The sequence below is a fragment of the Camelus ferus genome, chromosome 5, assembly GCF_009834535.1.
Source record: "Camelus ferus isolate YT-003-E chromosome 5, BCGSAC_Cfer_1.0, whole genome shotgun sequence".
NCBI lineage: Eukaryota > Metazoa > Chordata > Mammalia > Artiodactyla > Camelidae > Camelus > Camelus ferus.
Window position 1 is genome coordinate 64,482,422 of NC_045700.1, and position 21,413 is coordinate 64,503,834.

Consider the following 21,413-nt stretch of genomic DNA (forward strand, 5'->3'; position numbering starts at 1 on the left):
ATACCCGATCTGCTCAGTCCCTTTAACTTTCCATGAACAATTCTCCTTCCACATACACAAGCCATGTGACTGAAGCTCTGCCTTTTAACATGTTCAGAGTAAAATCTCCTTCCAAATATAGGAAGTATATATAGACTTACAGGATAATTAGTCATAGCATTTGTTTTCTGCATTTCTTTGAACTGAATGCACTCCTTTTCAGTGGATGTGTTAGGCACACGTTGAATGCTCATCCTGTCATGAATGTTATAGAATCAAGGGGATGTTGGCCTCTATGGCTGCTAAAATGCCTTGCAACTGAGATTACAAATGTTAATTCATTAAACAATTGATTGTTTGAAAAATGTCTCCTAAAGATTAATGGAAAGGCCCTATGTGTCATAGGGAATGCACTGGGGATACAAGAAAAAACATACAGCACTTAGCTGATGGAGCTTATAGACAAATCAACGACAAAAGCACAGTGTGGGTCCATGCTGTTATGCAGATTAGGATAGGAAGTTGTGGAGGCACAAGGACAGCTCCTGCCACACTGGGAGGTCAATCAATACTTCCCAGAGGAGGTAACATCTGCGTTGAGTTTAAAGGACAAGTAGGAATTAGCCAAGGAAAGCAAGGGAAAGTTTCTAGGAAGAAAGAGTCTGGATAACCACGTCCTATGTTATTTTTGACTTGGGCTAGGCAACACCTTCCAAAAAATACCACAATGAGTACTCTTTTGGCATCCCAAACTCCAGTTTTCACTCTGTTAGCTGTCCCTCCCTATTCTGCCTTCCTGAACAGACTGTGAGCTCTAGGAGGGACAGCGTTTCATCTCTGCACCACGGGCACCAGGTACTGTGTGTGGCACGGAGTATGCACAACAACAAATACTTACTACAGAAATGAATGAGGAACACGTGTAGAGCACAAGATTGTTCACCACGGTCCAGAAGTGAAGAGGGAGACAGGGAAATGAGGCTGACAGGCAGGCAATGGTGGAATCGTAACGGGGTGCAAGTAAGCCATACTTAGGCTCTGCCCCAAAGGCCAGGGGGCACCCACGAAAGATGTGGCATAACCACGTTTATTTTTTAGAATGATTGATCCAGCAATGGTATTAAAGTGAATTGGAAGAATGCATGATTGAATATAGAAGGAACTCTCAGAGATAGTCGCTTTAGAACAGGAGCGTATAGTCCTGGACTGTGGTAGTGAGATTGGGATTAAAATGGAAGGCTAGAGTCTATGTTCAAAACTTAATTAATTAAAACAAAACCTAACTTTCTTCTTTTAACAGACTGCTTATAAATTAAAGTTTCTCTATTTTATCTATCTACCTACCTACCTAACATTTGCTTTCTTATAAATTTTACTATCCATCTGCTGTGAGGAGGGGGCGGATAAAGTATCACATTTTATAATACTTTGACAGGTATTTACCTTATTATTTTCTTGAGTTCAGTTTGTAACTCGAGTTCAGATTTCTTGAGGTCAGTCACACCCCATGTTCTGAAGCGCACTCTTTCATTAAGCTGTACTGTGTTTAGGAATATTTTACTTGATTTTTGCTAAACACCGTAAGACAGAATTCTTCGTGTTTTTTTTTTTTTTGGTTCAGTATGAGCCTTATGAGGTTCTTTTAAGCACCACTTCTTAAATTTTACTTATTTATTTGTTATTTGAAATGTGACAGCAGGTTACAGATACATGAACTTGGTCAGGCCTGCATTCATCTGATGAGACACGGGAACAAGAAAATGGAGAATGTTGAGATAAAGGCAGAGAGCTCGCATGGACTTGAAGAGGCACTATTTATAAATTGCTTTAACAAAGCATGTACTGAGCCTTCATTTAACTTTCAGATTCTTACTGATTATCAACTTATTTATTATGCTTTCTAGAATCTTATTCAATAAATGTCTCTTAAATATTAGCTTTACATGAGAATTCTGTTAGGTACTAGGAATACAGCAATGATTAAATTGGATTCGGGCCACAAACAGCTCACACTATACTGAGGAGGGCGGAAGTGTTTGAAATGTATACATTACAAGATAACATGGTTAATGCAGTGATAGAGGACACGACAGGTGCTACATGAATATAAACCTTCTGAGTCACATATATTTAAAAAAGTACATGGTTATAAAATATTGGTATTACATGTATTTTTAAATATACTAAACCACTACATCCAGGGATAGTCCAAAATCTAGTTAATTATATTAAATATTAATTTTCTTCTAGGGAAAGGTAAAATCTGAGTCATATAAAAGTAAAGTATGAGTCACAGAAAGCAGATCAAATTCCTTTTTCTTTCTCTTTTCTTCCTTTTTGGATTTAGGGCAGGCCATGTGCCATATTGTGCTGCGCATCTGCTGACTGTAATTGTGACTCAGGACAATTCTGGGTTAAGTTGAAAGTAGCCTTGTTCACTCCATCAGTTGAGTTGGGCTCCAAAAAAAAAAAGAAAAAAAAACCCTTGCAGAATCCTTATCATTTGGAATTCCCTCACAACTCATGTCTGATTGAATTGGGTCAGTCAGTCCTCATATACTGTCTGACTTATCTCTTTGAATTGACATATCTTTGCATAACCCGAAGTGAATTCTAGAAAACAGTTGAACTTTCATGACTTGTGACTTGTGTTCTAAGCTTCTGGAGTGGTATGATGTGACATAAATTTGCTAAATCCTCCAGGCCTGAAATATATGTAATTAGTCTATGTTTGAGATGATTGAAAACTGAGCTGGAAAGAAATATTCAAGTAAACAAATATCCAGAATGACTAATTTTTCTCCAAAGACAAATATTCCAATTATACACGTAAAAGTCTTAGTGTACATATAGCACAGATGTGGCAATATCATACAGTGAGCTCATAGGTAAAAACGTTTTGTTATAAAAATAGACCCAGCATAGGCAAGTAAGCAAATAGGACCTGTCCAAAAGCACATAAAAACATGATTTGGAATGTAAAAAACGCTAGGATAATTTTTAAATGAAACACACTTCTGTGAAAATCATAAAAAAAGTTGAGGCACATTAATTTTTAAAATATATTCATGGTGCAGTGCTTAATTTTTATTAAACACAATACATTTTTAACACTTCATTATAACCACTGTATTGATAAATGAGAGCAACTTTATGCTTTTGTAATGGCAGTAGGAGAAGGGGAGAGAAGGTGACAGCTGATGATAAAGCTCTGGGTAGGTTAGAGGTGTGCTGGTGATAACATCCCTGAAGAGAAAAGAGAGAGAGGGCCACCGTGGACTCTGCCTCACCTGCCTGGGATTCCCGATGAACTAAGGCAAGAGGAACATGGCAGCACTAACCCTGTTTCATTCAGATAAGTTATCTCTGAGATTTTGGTTGGCACTCTTTGATTTTTAGATTTCTAATCTATAAACCCAAGAATTCACCTTAACGTTTTTTTATAGAAGCAATAAGTAAGCAAATTTGGAGAATCTTCCTGTCTCTGCCACTGTTCACCTCTAAAACATGTTTCGAAATTCTTTTTAATTCCATGCTGAAGAATTTGGGTACCAAAAGTAAATCCATAGATTAAGAAATGGCTTCTCAGCAACAGGCAAATATATGGACTGTTACTACATGGTCTTCTTTTTAAAGGCTGTTATTAAAATCTATTGTTTCAATACAATAGACTTTTGTTTCAAAACAGAGTTCACAAAATCTACTTAATAAGGTTTCTCAAAACCCTTAGACATTGATAATTACAATGAGAAACGTTTTCATTATTTCTAGAAGCCTATAAAGAAAGTGATACACTATCATAAAAGAGAAATACCAGACTATGGCATCAGGGCGTGGGTGATGGTACTTTCAGAGCATGGCTCACAGATCTCCATTTTGCCAAGTCAAGTGCTCGTAGACTAGTCATTTCCACTTGGCGGTTCTCTTGATACTGATGAGACTACTGAAAAGTATCTGACAGAAATAGATGGGAAAAGCAACAACTTCGCCCAAGAATTTGCCTCTCTTATTTTTTCAAAATCTTTCACTTCAGCTAAACTAGTAGGTAAGTCAAGGTGAGGAAATACTCCAAATTTAGGTTAGGAAGTCAGCCTTAAGCTATGTAAAAAATATAAACTCAAGATGGGATCAAGCAACTTAGTGATATAAGATAATTGCATTACTCCAAGAAAATGGCTATGAACAACTTCACATGAGATCTATATTTCCAGTGGGCATTTTGGTTGAGAATTTCTAGGCAGCAAGATTTAATTTCATCATTCTTACTTTTTCCCTCTCTTTGTTTTATCTTTAAAAAAAATAAACTAGAATGAAATGTTAACACTAACACTATATTCCATGTCTGGCATTTTAATTGTAGAGGCAAATGGGAAAAGACATTTCATTTAAACACGAATATTTTCTCAGTAAATTCAGGATAATGCAAATTATAATGCATAGCTTTATCTCCTTCAGGGCACCACAGACCTTAAATGTAAAGGAAACCAAAATCTCTTAGGAAAAAATAAAAGTCTTTTAGGAATAATTCATAAGTAAGAAAAGAGACTGCCTCACTCATGCTTAATTAAAAAGAAAAAAAAAAGTGACACAAGTGCCTTAATCATGAGCAGTAGGAGAGAGACATACGAGGTTAGAAAATGTTCTCTTCTGATGGTGAAATTTAACAATATTCATTGAACACCTATTATATCACAGACATGGTTCCTAGATGTTGAGGATATGCAAATACTAGCAAGACTCAGCTTTTGGTCTTAAGAAGCTATTGAGAGAAACCAACATGTCAACACACAGTTAGGTGACAGTATGATAAATGCTTTAGTAGAGGGATAAAGGATTCTGTGGAAGTTCTTATGAAATAAAAAAATTTACGGGAGACTTCATAGTGGCAAAGCATGCTTTTGATCTTGAAAGGTGTTCATGGTGGACAAGGGCATAATTCTATGCACATAAAGCAACACTGAGACAGAAGGGTAGACGAGAACTGGAAGTATGCTGGGAAACATCAGGGATGTTTCAGAATGCCAGAAACAGGAGTAGTGGACATGCTGCAGAAAAGCATGTGTTCAGATGATGAAACATCCTGTTTGTCAGGCTGTGTAGTATAAACTTTAACATTATTAATGGCACATCACTGAGAAACTTCAAGCAAATGAATGATAAGATAAGTCAGAGAAAGGGTTGTAGAAAGTTATGAGTCAGACACAGGAAAAGTATACAGAAGGTCAATAATGTGATAATCAATGAGAGGGCATATATGAGTTTGAATTAAAGTCGCAGCAGTGGGACTGCAGATGGGGGTACAATAGAAGGTATTTATTTTGAGACACAGGTAGGCCAATCAGTGCCCCACAGGACATGCAAAATTCCCATCCTATGAAAGTTGCATTTTAATGAGGTAATCATACAGTGATCAAATACCTAAATAAAATATTAAATTTAATATTTAATCTGATTAAATATTAACTTATATTTAAATATTAAATTTAGCATTTAATAATTTAATACAAAATTTAAGATGAGAAGAGAGGAAGGCAATATTTTTCAGAGGGTGGTCAAGGAAGCATCTCTGAGGAGGTGAGGTTGGGGGAGAAACCCAAAAGATGTGAAGGGTGCTAGCTACACAAAGAACCAGGTAAGGATGCTCCAGGAAGGAGGTGGCACTGAAGTACAGAGGCTCTGAGGTGGCAATGGGACTCTTGTGTTTGAGGCTGACTTGGAGTAAGACGCAGGAAGAGTGCTATGAGAGCTAAGCAGAGCAAGGTCGTGTAGGATCCTGTAGAACTTGGCCCAGAGTTTGAATTTATTTCTAAGTATGACGGAAAGGGAGGAAATGGGGAGATGTTGGTCAAAGGGTGCAAACTTCCAGGTATAAGACCAATAAGGCTTGGGGATCCAAAGTACAGCATGGTGACTATGTTAATAATACTGTATATTATATACTTCAAAGTTTGCTAACAGAGTAGATCTTTTTTTTCTTTTTTTCTTGAAGTTTAGTTGGTTACAATGTGTCAATTTCTGGTGTACAGCATAATGTCCCAGTCATGCATGTATGTACATATATTCATTTTCATATTATTTTCATTAAAGATTATTACAAGATACTGAATATAGTTCCCTGTGCTATACAGGGGAAATTTGTTTTTTTAATCTATTTTTATATATAGTGGTTAACATTTGCAAATCTCAAATTCCCAAATTTATCCCTTCCCACCCTCTTTCCCCGGTTACTATAAGATTATTTATTGTGTCTGCAAGTCTGCTCCTGTTTTGTAGATGAGCTCATTAGTGTCCTCTTTTTTTCTTTTTTTTTTGATTCCACATATGAGTGATAGCATATGGTATTTTTCTTTCTAACAGAGTGGCTCCTAAATGCTCTCACCACAGGAAAGAAATGATAATTATGTGGGGTGATGGAGGTATTAGTTAATGTTATGGTGGTAATTATTTTGCAGTATGTAAATGTATCCAATCACTTTGTACACCTTAAATTTACATGTTATATGTCAATTATATCTCAATAAAGCTGGGGGAAGAAGTATGATGAAAAGTCTTTGCAGAATCTTGAGAAGGGTGGTAATAACAGTTTCAAGTACCTTATGGCTGCTATGTGGAAAGCAAAACACAGCAGGACAAGAGCGGAGACAGAGAGGCAAATCTGCAGACAGAGAGCTGCAGTCATCAGCTGAGAGATGATGACAGCTCTGGGCACAAGGGTGCTAAGAGGATAAGAAGTCAGTAGATTCTGGATGCCAGGGACAATAGTTGCAAGCTAGACTTGTCATAATTTAAACTCTTGAAAAATAAAAGGAGGGTTTTCAGTGTATTATCTATGTACAAATATTTTAAATGGAAAGATGTACAGTGTTCTTGGATTGGAAGACTCAATATTGTTAAAATGACCATATTACCCAAGGCATTTTTCACAGAACTAGAACAAATAATTTTAAAATTTGTATGGAAACACAAATTTCCCCAAGAGCCAGAACAATCTTGAGAAAGAAGAACAGAGCTGGAGGAATCATGTTTCCTAACTTCAGACTAAACTAGAAAGCTACAGTAATCAAAACAGTATGGTACTGGCACAAACACAGACCCATACATCAGTGGAACAGGATAGAGAGCCTAGAAATAAACCCATGCATTTATGGTCGATTGACTATACCACCCAAAGCAATCTACAGATAAAATGCTATCCCTATCAAATTGCCCAGGATATTTTTCACAGAAATAGAACAAATAATCCTAAAATTTATATGGAATCACAAAAGACCCAGAACTGCCAAAGTAATACTGAAGAAAAAGAATGAAGCTGGAGGAATAACCCTCCCAGATTTCAGTCAATATCACACAGCTACAGTAATCAAAACAGCGTGGTACTGGCACAAAAACAGACATATGGATCAATGGAACAGAACAGAGAGCCCAGAAATAAATCCACAGGCTTACAGTCAATTAATTTTTAACAAAGGAGGCAGGAATGTACAGTGGAGAAAAGACAGTCTCTTCAGTAAGTGGTTCTGGGAAAACTGGACAGCTACATAAAAGAATGAAATTAGAACATTCTCTAACACTGTATACAAAAATAAACTCAAAATGGATTAAAGACCTAACTGTAAGACCACATGCTACAAAACTCCGAGAGGGAAAAAAAGGCAGAACGCTCCTTGACATAAATTGCAACAATATTCTTTTGGATCTGTCTCCAAAAGCAAAGGAAATAAAAGCAAAAATAAACAAATGAGACCCAATTAAACTATGTAATATAGTTACTCAGCTCTGCAATGAGAAATGTTTATGAAAATTATACATCAATACGTTACTTCCCTACAGAGCTTCACTGAAGAATTTCCCTGCCCTTGTGTTCCATTCAAGTAACACTTTTGCAGTGTATATTTAAATAATCCATAGATATACGTGTGTGTATAGGTATGTTCTATTTTAGTGTGCATGTATATTATATTATCTTAAGTTACTATATCTTTCAATACCTCTTGCTTTTAAAACAAATTTTCCTTTAGAATTCTAAGGTTTCAAAAGCAACCACTCCAGTTGTAAACATATGCCAAAAAGGAACACAAAAGCCAAAAACAAAAAAGCTTATACACTGCTTCCCAGCAGCAAGAACTGTCTAGTACCACAGCAGTCTGTCTTAGAAAAGGTCTTTCTGATTGTTTTGGCCCTTTGCTCTTTATTCAAGATTGATTACTACCGGATCTTTCCTAGAGCTCTTTTCACAATGCTTTTAAATGACTCAAGCTTTGGCACCTCCTCACTGAAGTATTTGCTTTAGTGAATTCTAAATTTCTCTTACACAGACCACAACTGTCTCAGAATCGAACTGCTTCCTACAGTAGTTACTGAACACACGGTATGACTGGTGTCTTTGACGTTCATTAAAAAAAGTGCAGGGGTTGGGCAAGAAAGGAAAAAGAGTTAAAAAAAATTAATCAGAAGAAATGAGCAGCTTTAAGTAAATCATTATACTTCTCAGAAAGAAGGATTGGACAAGACACTCAGAAGGAATCAGCCTCCAGGCTCAGCCATCCTGGACCGTTGCTTCTTACGTCTCCTCCTTCTCACACAGGCTGACGCATCACACTGTTTTTCCTTCTATACTTGTAGGAAGGACCGTTTTTATTAGGGCTTCCTCATTTTAAAATGCTCTCTGATGCCATGAGAACTTGATTAGATTGCCTCCCATTCTCAAAGGAAAAAGGAGTTTTAACCTTCCAGGAAAAAACAGTGATCATACACTTACTGCAATGCAGTATGTTCATGAAAATCCAGGTTCCACAGTCACAGGAAACTGAAGCTTTGTGACAGAGTTATTAGTAGGTAAGTTGATTTTGTAGAATGTTTAGCCGATAGAATGGCTTTTATGTGACACTGTGACACAATATTCCATTCATATAAAATAATCAGATGCACTGCTACCCTCCATGTAAACAGCAATATTTACTATTGTCCAAATAAACAGCACTGATAGAACAAATAAAAAATGTAATACAAGCCTATATATGATTATTTGTGAGTTCATCCAAAAATCAAAATTCCTGAAAATGTTTTTGCAAAAGTACTATCTATGGGTTTTTCCCTCAATATTTTACCTTTACTTATTTTTCTTTAAAAGGGCATATCTTTCTTTCAGTTCAAATTAGTTTTTATTTGACCATCCCAATTCATGTCTTTTTATAATGAATTTTAGAAACTCATCACAGTAAAATATTTACTTTGTTCTACAATGATGCTTTCTACATCTAGGAATTAATCATTTGATTCTTTTGCCAAGCAGTTATTGAAGAAAACCAACAGCAATACCAGGCACCATGCTTTTTGAGCCATTATCCTTTTGGGCACAACATTTATTTCTATAAGGAAGGTTTTTAAAAATATATTATTTGTGTAGCATTGTAAGAATTAACTTTGATAAACTGATGTACCTAATACATTTACTACTTTAACATGATATTGAAATTATGATTTATAGTTTTATCTCTATGGTAAGAATGGCATCTACTCTTGCCAGGGCTTGAGCTATTTGATCCCAAAGTGCAAATATATTAATTCTATAGACAGATTTTCCTTTGGTATAATAGAGACTGCTAATAGTGTATCAAAACCCCTTTCTTCTTTTTTCTCAGCCCCTCACAGGATGACATTTCCTAACCTCCCTTGCAGTTAGATGTGGTCACATGACTCAGCTCTAACCAATGGAATGTGAGCAGACATATGTTCACTTCTGGGTTTTGCTCCTATACAACTTCTATTTGTTCTTCCTTGGTCTCTGCCCTTCTACCAGCTGGATGGAGACAACAACAAAGTAAAGCCACAAATAAAAGGAGTCTGGATGCCTGGTTGACTATGAAGAGGAAAGACAGCCTCCCAACCCAAATGCTCACCCAGAACTGCTACATGAGCAAGAAATAAAGTTATAAAACATTTCTGAGTCTACTTGTTTTAACCATTAGCCAATCCTAGCTAATATACTTGGAGAAAAGTTTGAAGAAATGTATAATGAGATTAGGGAAAGAAAGGGTAGGACGAATAGAAGTAATAGGGTTAAACGAAACAAATTTCAGAAACGATCCCCTTTTACTGCCTGCACAGCAAATTCTGACAGCAGCTAGAACAGCCCCTGGGTGTTGGAGGAGGAAAGCGAGAGAGCCAGCATGAGGACAGAGTGTTTCCTGCTGCTCCTCCTAAATTACTTTCTTCAAGCCCCTCTTTTCTGGTATGGATGGAGCAAAGTTGGCCCAGCCTTCATGTGGTCCTATTCTAATGCTGTCTTGTGGCCAAGGTGGAGACAGAATTTGCAATCATTTTCAGAGAATCTTAGGACAGTCTGATGTCTGCCAAGGACAAAGTGAAAGCACTACCTTTTCTGAGACGGTAGAAGACAGAAGCCTTTACACCTGGTCTACTTCCTGTCTCCGCAGTCCTCTTCGTCCTCCCTCACTGTCTCCACCTTGCCTTAAAGGAGTAGGTGGCCCTTGCTTTCGTTAATGTTAATATCTCTACCTGTTCTTTGATGTATCTTTTCCTGCCTCCTCCAAAGCTTTGTTTCCATAAATCTTCCCTTGTGAAATCACAGTGTCCACATCCTCTTTCCCCTACGTTCTGACTATAAACATACTCTTTTCTTTTATCCACAATAAACAATCAGACACACAAAAGAAATGACAATTCAAAAACCACCACCACCATAAACCTGTTTTGTAAATCTGCTACCTTAGGCTACAGCTCATTTCTTTTCCACCCCTTTAATCCCTCATTCACATACCATCTACTCACTCTTTCAATCATTGTTTCCTCATTATTTATTGTTGTTATTAACTAGTAACAATAACTTACTAAATATCATTTTGTTTTGAATATAATAACATGGCTCTGGAAGCACAACTATGAAGAGGACAAAACTTTTGCCTCTGAGGACTGGGGGAGAAAGACATAGATGAAAATAATTACACAGCAAGATGATTTTCCTGTAGTTTCGATACACATAAAGGTCTATGGAAGTGCCTCCTCCCTCAAAAGGTGCAATTCACTTTTTGGGCTGGAGAAGAAAGTTTCACAGAAGGAGTGACACTTGAAGAGGCATAGGCTTCTGTAAGTCAGACAAGGGGAAAATGGGTATTCAGGCAGGAGTTGCAGAAATCACAAAGGCAATAAATAACAGAGAAAAATGTGATGTACAAAGAGAAATAATTCAGTTGAAGAAGCAGCAGGTGGTCTGCTGTGGTTAGAATGAAGGAAAGGCAACTGAGTAAGAGAGAGGGATTGGAGATTGCCCAGAAGTGGCTCCTTGAAGTCTGATTTGACGGGTCTTTAGTGAGTTTGGGCCTTTATATTATACAAAACTTTTAAGTATGTAAAAGAAATGATTGATCCATATGAAAAAGTCAAATGGTGCCAGACTGCCTGAGAGTCCGGTTATACGAGAGTCAGGAAAAGGGGGACTCATCAAAGGCCACTGAAAGATGCGGGTATGTGTACTGAAGGCCTGCGATGAGGGAGTAAGTGTCTGGCACCTGCATCATCAGGTACCTTAGTAACCACATAATCACTTTCCCTCTTCTGCTTAAGCAGAAAGTAGCCTTGTATGGGCTCTGACCCCTTCCCCAAATTGACTGAGACAAGGCTACTGCAGCCAGTCTACAGAATTTTCTGAAAGCCAACATCCAACAACATTTGGCTTTTAAGAACTCCCACAATAACCCTCCCTTATTAAGCTACTGGCAGTCATGGCCAGTGAAAGAACTCAATGCATAATAATCATTCTTTCAGTCTAAGCATTAGAAAAAGTGCTCATCAGCACCAAATTTTGGTCTTTCCCTGTCTCCATCTGGCCAAGCTGCTAAAAGGCAAGACTTAATAACAGCTCCCTCCTAACAAGAACTAGAGCCTTTTGTGGCAGGTGGTGCCCACCTCTGCCCACAGAATTGCAGCCCAAACAATCTGCTTGGAATCGCAGAGAACTCAGTAGGATGTGCTTATGACTCAGCCTGTTAAGTAGGAGGACTGTTATTGTTATTTTAACTCCTGCCAGAGTATGTGGGCAATGCTCCCTCTTTCTGTCTCCAGTTAACCATGAGACATCCCTCTTCAAAACCTCACCCCTGGAATAGGTTCTTGCTCAGTAGGAGCCTGAACAGTCTGGGGCCTGGGTATGGCTGCCAGCTGATAGTACAGATTAGAAAAGGCTTTCATAAAGGGAACATCTGATATCCTAATTTACCAGTAGACTTTATTTTTAGAATGTTTAATCTGCCTTTAAAATGATTCACATAGAGTGCCACGGACCAGAGCTGAATGCTGATGAGATAGTAATCAGAACAAGTCGAGGTACTTATTTTCGGAGAAGACGGTGAAAGTACCAGGTTTTTTTCCTCTTTTCCCTCACTGTCAGGGTACTGTGGTCCTACTGCTTGTCTTTCTCTTGCCAAATGTTCTCAACAATGTAAACACTCATCAAGTGCTGCTCCTAAGGACTAACGTAAAAATAAAACAAAAAAAAAATCAGCCTATTTTACAGAATGTTGTCTTAAAGGATAAACTTCACCCATTTATGGATGATGAAAAGATGTAAATCTATTCCGAAGATAAAGCAAAATCTAAGCAATGTCACGTTGTGGCAAGTCTTAATATTATTTAGATAAAAGACGTCATGGAATAATAAAGTAAACATTTTCTGCTCTTAAAATGGTTTTCTCATGTCCACTCAGCTACTTTGTCTCTGTGTTCTTGGTACTGTAATTAAGATTTAAGATTATATAGCAGAATCAAGCTCTGTCATAATGCTATAAAATTACATGTCACAAAGATGTATGAAAACTCCTCAGCATTTCAGAAATGACAGACTCTAATAAGACAAACTGAAAGAATCTTTAAAAGGACAACAGCCATCACTGATGTCCATTACAGATCCTGTGTGTGGCATGTACAATATATACAATATATACAATAACCCTTGAATACCTCTCTAGTCCCTCAACAAGTAAGATAGAGACACCATTCCAAACACAGCTCAGAATATCACATCTCTGACCCCAGTGGGAAGAGAAGATGTTGAAATGATATCAGGGAGGTAGAAGATGTCAACTTACATAGCACCTTGCTGGCCACAGTAGGATATGGGCTTTATTCTGACTATCATGGGCAGCCATTGGTGGATTCTGAATAGAAGATTTATATCAATTGATTTATAAAGGATCAGACTATGTGAACAATCAATTATAGGAGAGCAAGACTGAGCACAGGCAGCTGTTGCAGTGGTCAAGGTGAGAGAGAGTGGATTTCAATGATCCAGGTAAAGACAATGAGAAATGATCAGATTCTGGGCAGTGATGAGCGTGTTACTGTCATTATTTGCTATGAGGATTAAGAAGGTTAAATAATATGCCTCTCATATGTAGCAGAGGCCAAAAATAAGCAATTGTCAGGCTTGTTTAACTACTACACTTTCATGTTTACATGGGGCTTACAAAAGTCGCTATGATATAAAGTAGTAAGGCTTAAATGTCAGAGACATATACCAAACTTTACATTTAGAAATACACGTATTAGGTTTGAAATGTTCAATTCTAAATTTTACAGAATAATTAGTAATATTAGGATGTAATTGCAAAGATTTTGTCATTTACAAAGCATTTTCACCCCTATTATCCCATTCAATGTTAAGAGGACATAGCAACATGGAGATACCTAACTAAGCAGTCACATGCATAGTATCATGGAAGGAATCTCTGCTACTCCCAATAGCCTGTTTTCTTGCTCTGGGTAGATATCATGTCTTCCTTTTTTTCTAACATTAGTCCCCTCAACTCTCATAAAAGAATCCTAATAAATGTTGGTGGAATAAATGAAACTGCTATTTATGTATCAAACAGGTTAGGTTTTCCCAAATCTTTTTCTGGTAAGTGGTATAGTTTTGAAGTCTGAAGAGAGATGAGTTTGAATCCAGATTCTGTAATCACTGTATGATCTTCTAAGTTTCCTGATATATATGGGCCTTGATTTCCCATATGCAAAATTGTATTGCACTTGTGACCTGCGAGGCTTACATAAAGTCTTATCTGTACTCATATTTGTCCAGCAAAAGTTAGTTTATCTGTTTTCTCTCCTGACTCTGTCAGAGTAGAAATTTACTCCCTTCAGAAAATAAAAAATAGTTATGAGAAGAGTCTATGTCTATGAATCTTACTACTATATACTGATATTTCATTTACCTTAGATTAAATTGTAAAATAAATGTAGTGTTAGAGAAAATTAGAAAAAAAAATCCTTTTTTTATATTTCTCTCATGAGTTTTAAAGGGAATATGAACAATTAACATGCGCCAAACATGACTGTTTTTCTTTTAAGTATCTTTTAAATTTCAAGGGTAGTATTTACATTGTATTTGGGAATAGTCAGTATTTCATCCATGGGGAAATAAAACAGATTTCAATTATTGTGTTATGGCAAAAGCAGTAAGAAATGAGTACCACTAGTTAGCAAAATCCTTACAGCCAAAAAAAGCTTTTCTAATAGGAAAAAGTGAAACATAAACAGAATTGGTACGATAACACATATTAAGGTCTTCATATTTCTTATACACAAATCTGAAAGATGCTTTGAAAGCCATGCTTTAACCATTGTAGCATTAAATCTTCAAAATGCTATAAGTTATTTAGAAATAATAATCAATAATACTAAGCACCAGGTGATTGAAACATTAAAATGAGTCAATTTTATGACTGTTAGAATGAGTTAACCAACTCTTTATGTATCAATATGGATGAATCTCTAAATATAATGTTGAGTAGAGGCAAGTTGCAAAAGAATATCTACAGAATGATGTCACATATGTAAACTTTTAAAACATAAATGACTGCATGGTATATTGTTTATACACATGTCATTAAGGTTAGGAAATCGTTAAACATAGGAAGGTTATATCATCTTAAGGACTGTGCAACTTTAGGAAGAAAGGAAAGGTTTATTTCTGTAGAAAAGATTTCAAAAAAACTGAATATTAACATTTAAAAAATTTATGTGGCTGATACTTAGGTATTTATTATCTTAATATATAAATACTTTCTATATTTCACTTTGAAAATTTTGTAAATTTTCTTGATTAAAAATAAAATAATAAAGAAATAATAAAACAGTAAAGTGTACAGTGCTATGGCCAATTTGAGATTGGATATTCAGAACTTCTCATAACAAGAAAGTCAATGAAAATGCATTCTTCATTTCCTAGAATAAGAAATCACTCATGGGTATTCTTTCTGTAACATTATTCTGCTTTTATCATAGAAATTTTTTTTTAGGATGTGCATTTTATTTCAGTCATTATGGTGTAAGGAAGACAGGGGTGGCTACTAATATTATTACTGCTCATTATAGTCCCCCAGTAGTAGGTGTGCAGATGTATCCTTTAATGTGTATAGTGAGGACTGCTTTTAGCAGGGTAGTGATGGAAAAGCTTTGAATATTCAGTACTGAATGTCCTTGTGGTTGGTGAAGTAAATTTGTGGTGCTGGGGCTGAATAGTGATGACATTTGATTACCATAGGAATTTTGAGTTTAAAGAAAGATGTAAAATAAAGGATAATATTCTTTCTATTTGTAAACTGAGCTAAAGTGCATACATTCCTTTATTTACTCATGCAACCACTGTAAAGGGGCAAGTACAAACATAAAATAAATGTTGCCTATGACTCTTTCAGTAAATGCATTATGTATTTTTTCTTCCTTAAATTAGCTGTAGAATGCATGCATATTTCTCCACTATCAAAGTGAATTGATATTTATTTAATTAAGATTAAAAAAAATACGGTCAACGAAGAGTTGTTTTTCACAACAGCGTGTAACTCTTACTGCAGAGAGGATAGGGGTCTTACCTAGTCAAAGAAGTAGTAAAATGGTCAAGTTCGTTATGTTGTGTTCTCAAAGGGTTGCTAATAGGTTCTGGCTTCTCTCTGTTAAAAAAAAAAAAAAAAGAACTTAGGAAAATCATTAATTTAATCTATGATCCATGTACATCACTTATATCCTGTAGATCAATACCAACTTCAACTTGTGGCTTTCTTTTTTTATTAGGAAACTGAGACTATGAGAGGTATTCCAGGATGGTCTTTATAGTCAAACACTGAGCAGCCAGCTAGGTACTCTTCCTAGTGTTTGGAATAGAAGTAAAAATGCTAACTGTTGCAGATTTTTCCTCAGTTTTTAGCTTCACTCCAGTGAAGCTTCATAAGTATTATATCCAAGGAAAACTAATATTTTAAATTGTTAAGATTGTTTTCAGTTAATAAATAGCAGGCAATTGTATTCTCTCCCAAGAGAATACATTAGTCTTAGTAAATCATTAATTATATCCAGTGTGCTTTAAAGGACTGGGCCTCTAGCCCAGTTTGCATTGATTTTCTCCAGCACAGGATGCAGAGGAATTTTTTATCCACTAATTATATTTTCTCTAGAGAGTGTTAAACTTATTTTGACATTCAGAATCCTAAAAGTCATTCTGGATTAGTATTTCTGCTAATCCACTAGATCAATACAGAATAGTTCTTGCTGAAATGGTACCTAGAAATAAATACAGCTAGTAGGCATGTTTTGACCTCACACATAAGTGAGTGTCCTTAAGGGGGAGAGCTGGGGCCCATTTTTAAGGCCTGCTCTCTTACAACAGGTGTTTAAATCTATGCATCTCTGTGTGTTTTCATCAAGGTCTGTGTGATTTCACTCCTGGTAGAATGGACCCTGTCATATTCTCAAGGAAGATGCTGCTTTGTGTTTTTTGTTTATTATAAAATGAAAATGAATGTCTTTTTTTCTAGGCTTTATTTTATGAGAAAAAGACAAATGTCATCTGGGAATTATTTTTAAGAAGTGACTCATGGCCTATTCCATAAGGCACATAAAATTGAATAGTCATTTTAAATGAACATAGCACAGTTAGAAGTCAACATTTTATTCCACATCAAAATGATTAATTTACTTTAACACAGTTTTTGTTAAGAATATTATTTGGCACAGTTTTAGCATTGGATACATTCTATAGAATGGCTGCAACATCCCTAAAATAGTATTAACAAATATTTATACAGCATTTATTTATATCCCAATGTTTTAAGCACTTCATAGGTATCAATTCACTCATTCCCCCCTATCACCCTCTAAGACAGGTAACTCTTATTATCTCTGTTTTACAGATGAGAAAACTGAGGCCAAGAGACTTGAATTGCCATTCCCAGCACGACACAGCCAGAAAGTGGCCAAGCCTTCTAGCCCAATACCAGCTCTTTATAGACCTTGAGAGTTTTGGTTTTAGGTCTTCAACTCTGACTAAAGACAACTTCAAATATAAGGGCTTTGTGGTTTCTCTGAGAAGTAGTAGTTCACCAACAGCAACTTGCAATTTACTGGAAATACTTAGCACTTATTCAGCATATTCTGCTTCTTGAACAAATTGAAATTTACTCAGCTACAGTTCCGCCTCTGTTCTCTACACCATTATTTCTATCAGGTTTGCTTACGCCGCTTGCCAGAACCTCTTAGAGCTGGGTTAGAGCATTGTTGACAGTCATGACTGACACCTGACAAAGTCAACTGGTTAACAATGCTATTCACGATACAGAATAGGCTGAATGTTGGCATCACCAAGTAAGGTGAGTAAACCATTTAAGGAGGAACCCAAGATAAACACTCGTTCAGCCATAAACAAAATCAGCTTTATCAGCTGGTTACTCAGATAAACAGGATGTGCACGCACTTAGCTGCATATAATACATGTTTGACTGTGGTATACTTATGTGCAAGTTATGTGACACCGATGGGGTTGACATTAGAATGATAAATTCATGCAGACTTTCAGACTCTCATAAAGATATTATCAAGGTGTGTTTTTCCTAACTGATACTAAGAATTTATGTTTCATTAAGCAACAAAATACTGATGAAATCTTCCCTACATTGTTAAACCATGATATTCTTTTCATTAATCTTTGAAACACATTCTAGCAAAACTATCATTTGGTTATTTTTCATGTTTTGACAGAAACATGTCAGAAAACCTAAACACTGAGATGCCTGAAGTTGCTGGAATCCTGAATAGCACTTCTGAAGGCTAAACTTAACCTCACTGGCTAGAGTTGACTACTCAGTTAGCTCTCAAAGAAACAATAATAACACTGTTCCTTACCTCTTCTATCAGTCTGCTTTATGAGGTTTTGAACAGTTCACGTAATTCAGTTCACTTGTCCAGGATAACAAGATTTCAACTAAATTGCCAATACTGCTGGGAAAATACCCACAATCCAAGCAGTTTAAATAGGAGAGTGGCTACCAATGTAAACCATTTAGTCTAACATGCTCCTAAACTATTTCAATTCTCTAAAGGTTTAGAAGCAGTTCATTATCACTAGTTACTTGTGGGTAGCTGAAAGTCAGTGAACCGAACTCACAGATAGTTGAACAGATCAGAGAAGGATCTTCTTTCCTTGGTGCTTTTTGCCAAAGTTCCTTTTAGGAGAACATTATGTTTCTTGCAAAGGAAACATACTTCAACATATGCACGTGAAATAACTAAGGACAATTAACAAAAGCCCTCTTCAGGGTATAGTGTCTCCAGTTGACCAGAGAATCTAGGTAAGGTAGATGGTAAGAATTTTCCCTTCTAATCCCCAAACCTGCTACTCCAGGCTATTGCCAAGGACTAGCAGACTGGATTAAGATGATTTAGTAGAAATTATCTAGTCTTGTCCAAAAAATCTCAACATAATTCAGGGCAGTAAAAATAGGATACAAATAGGTGAAGGATAAAGGGCTGGATTAGTCAGAAAAGTCAGGCTTAAGTCTCAGAGTCTTTACAGAATAAAAGCTTATATCCTTTATTCTTACAAATCCTACTGTGAGTAGGGTGACTCTCCAGGCCACCTCTCCCCCAGGCAGTGACAGAGCAATCTGGGTACATTGTTCTTGTGGCTTAACTCATGGCCTCCGAGACTACTGCAGCAGGGAGCAAGGCATCTGGACGGCTGCGCTTTGGCTTCTTTAATGCTTTGACATGGCAGTGACACACATCACTTGCTCCCACAGCCTACGGCTCTGCCTCAGGACAAGGGGCAGAGAAACATGGAGGGTAAGTGGAGATGTGGTGAGTAGTAAAAATTTCCATCACAAGAGCGGAAGAGGTGTGGTGAGATGTCCAGTGGCTATTTTAGGGCTGTATTTAGATTCCCCCCTCCTTGAAAATAAGTAATGCTAAATAGTATCAGCCAAAAACGTTTGTTTCTAAATTGTTAACACACGCTGACTCTGATTGAATATATATAAATAAATATTTTATTTAATAAATATAATATAAATCGGCACTGCAATATAGAGAACCTTGGACAGCAAGAGGGCACATGTGTCAGTGTTCTCACGTTTTGATATATGGCACTGCTCCTTTTTGCTCAGAATATCTCTGAAGAAATAACACTTCTTTGCTTGACAGAAAGCCATCTGTTCATTTGCTTCTAATTTTTATGGCAACACTAACCGTTTTTAAAATGGTGCAATAAGTTAATGCAGATGTGCCGGTTCACGTGGTGTGAGGAGAAGGGACTGGGGGTGGGGGGCGCAAAGGAAACAGGGTTGCTACAAAATTGATCACGCCAGATGTCACTTAATGACTTCACTCTCTTACTCAAAACTCTTCTGTCAAAATGATAAAAACTACGTTTCCAGGCCTGGCCTCAAGGGCTCCTATGCTGAGACTATACTTCTTCAAGTTCACCCCCAACTTTCTACCATCACAAGCCTTCATATCTTCTTAGACTACTTGTTTTACAAAACCTATTAATTCCCCTTTTCATTCTAGCTTCCTATTTTTCCTCCTTCCTGCTGCAAAGCCCTCTTCTCTTTTCTCTCCCCCTACTCCCTTCTTCCTTACTTCCCCCAGGTTCAGTCACTCCTTATTGAACTGAAGCTCCCTTCTCTATGAAACCTCCCCAGTCACCTACACCTGTCTGCTGGTTCATGGTTCTTGGTTTTGATCACTTATTTGGCATTGATATGAACTATCTTGTATTATTAATTAAGGCTTGTTGAAATGGAAACAAATTCATATCCCCACCCTTTTTTTTCCTGCTTGATTTCAATCCTAGAGGTCATTAATTTCTACCAAATATATGAATTCTTTTCTTCATAGTATTTTGAATTCAAAACACATACAGACGAAGGACAAAAAACATTAAGCCATATAAAAATGTAAAATGCACTTCCAGTAAGGCCGCCATATTATCAAATTGTCTCAGGAGGTGCTGGCAATTTGTACTCCTCCCGCTGTCTATTTCCTCACACCCTCAGGAGCCCCGGGCATTATTTACTTGGTTAATGTCTACCCATCACACCCCAACTAATGTGCAAGCTCAAGAGGGCAGAGGCAATTTTCTTTTGTGCACACTCTCTTTGTACTACTATCCTCCCTGTCTGGGACCAAGCACTTATGCAATAACTATTCATCCAATGAATGAAAAATTGAGGTCTGTACCCCCCAAAATGGAAAAGTATGCTGATACTTTAATTTTTTGTACATAAACTCCTCTGTTCCAGCAATGAAATCTCCTTATCTACCTGGCTTACTGTTTTCCTGATTTGAAATTAAGTGATTAGTAAAGGCTGAATGAGTAGATAAACGAAAGAGTGCTAGCAATTTATTTTCCCAACCATTCTGACTAGAATGTGATTAAATTAGGTCTTAGAAACGAAAATAACACACATTTTGGATACGGAAGCTGTATTGGAACCCCGGCCTGGAATTCACCAACCGGTTGTGGAATACTGGGCAGACCTTCTGACTTTTTGGATCTTTAGTTTTATTAACAGTAAAATGGAGATTGTCAGTGAGACTTCCCTTACTGAGTTGCTGCAAGAACTAAATAAAATCATCTGTTGAAAGTGCTCTGGCAATTATGGGAAATCGTGATGGGTCAATATCAGTCTTCAAATAGTGTTTCTTTACCACTTTGCATGACTCCACACACTTGTGAGGAGATTATGAATTAACATGAACAAAGTTCATGCCAATACAAGATTTCTTAGCTTCAACTCTTCAGTTCTGCTTAGCTGCCAAACGCCTTCTGTAAGTTTTGAGGACACAGAGTGTCTTTGGGAAGGACTGTGCCAGATAGAAAAAGCATCTCATTCACTAATAGCCCCAAGTTCACCTGCTGCGAGCCATCTGTCAACCTGCAGCAGCAAACAGAGATTTCACCAGGAAGGCATTTGGCTGAACCCGGGCGACAGCACCAGGCTGTTTTTGAGGTCAATGTGAACACTGAAACTCCAGCTGTGGCCCAAAGAAGTAAGAATTCAACTGACTGATGTTGTTTTTCGCCTGAGTTCTGCACTCCCTGAGGTTGACATTCCTGACTGCTGGATCATTTGAAAAGGCGTGCATTTAGA

The 21,413-nt window shown here is 37.0% G+C and overlaps 1 protein-coding gene across 1 annotated transcript in view; it reads right to left on the reverse strand.

Moving 5' to 3' along the window:
* The window catches only part of MAP2 (microtubule associated protein 2), a 137,033-nt gene that overhangs the window by 82,985 nt on the left and 32,635 nt on the right, over positions 1-21,413 (reverse strand). Inside the window, 1 exon segment of the mRNA XM_032479968.1 lies at positions 15,864-15,941. The gene's annotated coding sequence lies outside the window, so the exon portion shown is untranslated.